The sequence below is a fragment of the Nannospalax galili genome, unplaced genomic scaffold (assembly GCF_000622305.1).
Source record: "Nannospalax galili isolate Female #2095 unplaced genomic scaffold, S.galili_v1.0 scaffold1008, whole genome shotgun sequence".
Classification (NCBI taxonomy): Eukaryota; Metazoa; Chordata; class Mammalia; order Rodentia; family Spalacidae; genus Nannospalax; species Nannospalax galili.
In genome coordinates, this window is record NW_008357044.1 from 77,064 (window position 1) to 82,236 (window position 5,173).

Below are 5,173 nucleotides of genomic sequence, written 5' to 3' on the forward strand. Positions count from 1 at the left end.
AGCTTTCCTAGAAAGCAAGCATGGATCCAGAGCAAGAGAAATAACTGGCTTTAGATAAGGTTGTCTTTCATTGTGGTAGAGAAAATGATGAATTCAGAAGTAATTTATAAGTTGGTTGAAGGAGTTCATGTATGACTTCAGTTTTCTTTGTGAGGTTGGGGGTGAAGTCATGTAAGTAAAATTTGGAACTGGCAGATGGAAATGGGAACTGATTCTGTGGATGCAATGAAGAGTCTTAAGAGGTTGATGACCTACCATGATTGTGTAGTGGGGACTATTTGCACATCTGTGTGATTTTTCTTTGGCAGTGCTTAGCAACTTAGGTGGATTGTTTTAGCCAGATCTGAAGTTTGGCTAACTGGGCACAATCAAGTCTTAAAGGACAGAAGACTGTCTGTCTTACAGGTTGTTGGTCTGGTAAACAAAATTTTACTTATACCTTGTTTGGACAGTTGTTTTGATGTGACTGGTGTGATACAATCCTGGAGCCCTGGATAGGTCTGGATTGCCTCTTTTATCTAGCTGACTCCTTAGCCTCTCTAGAAACCCTGCTTTCACAGTTAATCAAGACTATAGACCTCATTTTCCTCTCTTGCAATTCTGACAGTGTAGCAGTGTTTTTTTGCCTCCATGAGAAACAAAGGACCACCCTCCCGGCTTCCTGATTATACCTCTTGTTTCCCCTATAACCCCTTTCTGGATCAGGCACATTGCTGCTGAGAGATCCAAGCCCAGCCCTGTCCCTTTAGGTGCTCACCATTGTAGGAGAGTGTGAGGCTCTCCAGAGACACCCAGGAGCTCAGCAGGTGGCACAGTGTTAGAGCTGCCTCTGTGGAGAGAGGAACTGTGAACAGCTCCAAGGTGGAAATGCTACGGAATCGTTGGGAGGCCTCCAGTGCTGGAAGCCCCAAACAGCTGGGATCTGATCCATCCAAAGCTCCACAAGCTACTTCCCCAATCTCCATCTCTTCACCATCTTCCTTTTCACCAGCCACAATAAAAACAAAGTCATAGAGGTCTTCAGACTCTGCCCCAGACCCCTGACGGGTGCGGGCACCCTTTCTCCCTGCAGCTCTTTTGAAACGCTTTAAGGGCTTAGGCTGTGAGGCTGAGCTAGCTGGAGCCCGTTTGGATGAGGATGTGGAAGAGGAGGCAGAGGAGGTGGCAGCTGGAGCAGAGAGTGACTGCTTGGTACCAGAAGCCTCATAAGAGGTGGCTGGAGGGTGCAGCTCCCTCTGGGGGTCTGTTCCGCCTGGTGCCAGGCTCTCCTGTGTGCTGCGGCGTGTTACACGAGTGGCAGGTGCAGCTCTAGGCACCTGCTTGACTTCATTCTTCCGCCGAGTGGCCATCAGCGCTGCAGCACATCTCTCTGCTGCATCCCTCCGAGGCCGGCGTGAGCCAAGCAATAGCGAGCCTTCATCGCGGGCTGGAGCCCGGCCTCGGGAGGCCTCTCCACAGAGGCGGCAAGGCAGGTTACCAGGGCCTGGCTGCCAAAAGCCAGCACTCATGGTGAGGATAAGGATGAAAAGGGCTGACTCAGGCACAGGCCAGGAGTACAGCGACACTTGGCTAACAGCCCCATGGTGAATGAGCTGATGCAATAGCTGTCGAAGTGACTGCTGAGCTGCCACATCAGAGAACAGCAGGTGGCGGAACTTGAGGGTGTGCAGAGAACTGGCCAGGGTCTCCAAAACCCTGCGGTTGGGCTCAGCCACCAGCTCAGTTGCTCCCTGCAACATGTTGCAGATGGTGAGCTGCCGGACATGACGGGAGCTGTGCAAGAGAGGTGAGAAACGCTGGTCACAAAGACGGCTGTCAGAAGACACATCGATGGTCCCACGCAGAACATGGGAAAAAAAGGCCTCCATAAATTTGGCTCTCCAACAGGTCACACTCTGAAAGCAGAGAACATGCCAGATATTAAAGTGCTATCCCAATTTTCTTCAACTAGAACATTTTTCTGAGTACTCACTGAATCAGGCACCAGTGTAATTTATACAAATTCACTTAGTGCTCACATCTTTGAGGTATGTATTACCAGCAGCCCCATTTTACAGACAAGAAAACCAAGGCACAAAAGCAGATGAAGGGGCATTTTACATCATCGTAGCCTTTGTTTCTGTAGGGTGAATGTATAGTGCTTATTTGATGGTGCACGCACAAGTGTGTATGGGCACTCGTGTGCATATGTGAAGGCCAGAGGACAACCTCAGGTGTTCTGTCCACGTTTTTTAAATTAAAAAAAATTTTTTTTTGGTCTTTTTGAGACAAGGTCTCCCTGTAGCCCCAGATGACCTAGAACTTGCTAGGTAGACCAGGCTGGCCTTGAGCTCACAGAGATCCACCTGCCTCTACCTCCTAAGTGCTGGGATTAAAGGCATGCGCCACTACACCCGGCTCTTTTTTATCTATTATTTTTATTTTATGTGTATGAGTGTATTGCCCGTATGAATGTGGATGCATGCATGTAATGCAATGCCACAGAGGTCGGAGAGGGCTTCAGATTCCCCTGGAACTGGAGTTAAGGATGGTTCATAGCCACCATGTGGGTGCTGGGACTCGAACCTGGGTCCTCTCCAAGAGCAGTCAGTACTCTTAACCACTGAGCCATTTCTCTAGCCCCAGCAAAATACATTTGTAAGTAAAATTAACACAAGGCCTTTCAGGATTGGAATCCAGCTCTGCCACAGACTCCTCCATGAAAATCCCGAACAAGCCCTTCATTTCTTCTGCCTTGATTTCCCCACGTGTGAAGCAGAGCTGATTTCGGAGGACCTTCTCCACTCTCTTCTTCATCTGAAGCTGTGTAATGTTTATTTTCAGTCTTTCTTATTTTCTAAAGCAAATATTTAGACACCCCAAATTATGTGTTTATTTACTGAATATTTTGAACACAGAACAATTTTCCATTCTTGGTGTATGTACTGTCACCTCATTTAGGGCAGTAACTAGACTTTTTCCATGTAAGAACTAAAGGGAAGCCCAGGCTGTATTCTCCCAAAACTTAAATCGTAAGATTGTTTTGGCTATACAACTCAGTTTTCTAGGTCAAATATATATGACTTCTTATAAATGGTATTTTACCTAAGGCATCATACAAGTTCAAACAAATAAAAAGTAACAAAATGAAACACTTAAAGACACTGAGAAACTGAAGTGTAAATCTGACTACATTTGTTGGAACCCCAGTTTGGGGTACCCAACGTCCATAGGAGGCCGCTCCCCAATAACTCAGTCCTCAGACCAGAAGATGCAACAAGCATGAGGATTTATTACATTTTGCAAAACGGACCCCTGCCTCACTCGGAGGGCAGAAGCCCAGAGCCCAGTTCACAGGCTTCTTTTAAAGACAAAGACCACAAACTAGAGAGAAAGTGGCAGTAACGTCACAAGCGGTGGCTATGTGCCAAGCAGAGGTAGGGGGGGGATTTCTGGGATGATTTCCAGCTTTGGGCAAGGAGCATGAAAATGGTCAGCTCAGCTTGTTCTTATCATTCAGAACTATTTTTTATTTTTATTTCTTCATACAGTTTTTTGGCCTGGAGGACTTATTTTCTTGTCTTTAGCCTAGGGGGACTGAATTAGGGTCCTTCAATGTGACATCACAATATTCCAATGTGCCACCACAATGCTCCAAAATGTCATTACAATGCTCAATGTGCCAACAAAATGCTCCAATATGTCATATCAATGCTACAATGTGATGCCTGATTAATTGTAGCAGTCTGTTGAGGATGCATAGTCCAAAAGTTAAAAGAAGGAGAAGAATTACTAGGGGACCTATTAGGGTGGATACTAAGGTAGTTAACCAGGGGCTTTTATTAAACCAGTCTTTAAACCATCCCTGTTTGGATTCACGTTATTTTGTCTTCTATCTAATCTCTGGCAGAGTTTAGTCATAGGATCTCTAATAACCCCTGAGCTGTCAGCATAGAAACAACATTTTTTTAGGGTTGCACAGAGTCTTTTTTCTTGAGGAAAAGCAGATCTAGCCCCCTTATATTCTGTAATATTACTTCTGAGAGGGAGGTGCTGTGAGGTTAAAGCTGGCAAGGGATAAATCTATTGAGACAGAGCAATTCTATTAACAGAACACCATAGTAACATCACAATTCTATAGTAAGCCACAAATCAATTATAAGGTTACACCTGTATGATTACAAAGTAATCCAAAAAGTTTTTTTTTTTAGGCAGTTCTATGAGAAATGAGGGAGTCTCTTAAGCGGTAAGTGCCCGAGTGAGAAGAACATGTTTTTGTGAGGCTTTCAAGAATGGCCATCTGGTTAATCTCAAACCAGATCAGCCTTGATGTCTGAAGAAAAGCTTTGCCAGGAATCAGGTCTTGCTATTATCTCGGGTAGGGGCCTACGGCTCTCCACAGATCTCTGTTTCTTTTATATTTTAATAAAGAGGGAAAATGAGCCAAAACAATCCCTTAGGGAACCATGCCTGCCTTAGGTTGGGAGATCCTCTTCTGATGCTTACCCGTCATGGGCAAAAAAAACAGCTGCTTTGGCTGCCAGCCTGCCTTAGGTCGCTATCAGTGAGATCTCCTCTTACCCGTCTTTGGCTATCCGGTTCAGCTCTCAAGGGGATGACTGAAGCACGTCGCCATGTGGCCTTTCAGGCTCATAGGGCTCTTCTCAATCTTTAAGTGCAAGCCTGAGATAATGTATTTGAATTGGCTTTGCTGTAAGATCATCAATCTGACTTTTTATGAAGCTGGTAACTTTTACCCCAACCTGTGTTCTGTGTTGAGGTTAGGCAGAGCCTAAGTCCCCCTCCAAGCAAACAAAAGGACCCTAAGGGGACAAACAGTGTACAGCACAGAAGGGCACAGCATCACAGGCAAAGTCAAGAGAGGAGAACGGTGGGTGCCAGGCGGTGGAAACAGTCCATAGGAAACACGAACAGAGTCCAAAAACCCATTCCAAAAAAACTGGGAACACAGGATACGAATGATGGATGGTGCAGTGATAACACAGGTGGCATAGAGTCTGGAGATGTTGCAAAGTGGACGAGGCATTTAGGTACCCAGCATGCATTGTCAGCATTCTGCGGAAAAAACAAACATGCCCTCTCCCCCAAATGAGGATCAGGGAGGACGTACCTAAAGGTAAAAACAAAAACAAAGAGGGCAAGAGGGAACATATGGTAAAAAAAAAAATACGTA

At 45.6% G+C, this 5,173-nt stretch overlaps 1 pseudogene across 1 annotated transcript; it reads right to left on the reverse strand.

Moving 5' to 3' along the window:
• Window positions 1–357: 357 nt before the first annotated feature.
• On the reverse strand, window positions 358–1,891 carry LOC103751533 (annotated as a pseudogene). The gene has a single exon (XR_608026.2). The product of XR_608026.2 is annotated as a leucine-rich repeat-containing protein 41 pseudogene (transcript).
• Between the last annotated feature and the right edge of the window lie 3,282 nt (window positions 1,892–5,173).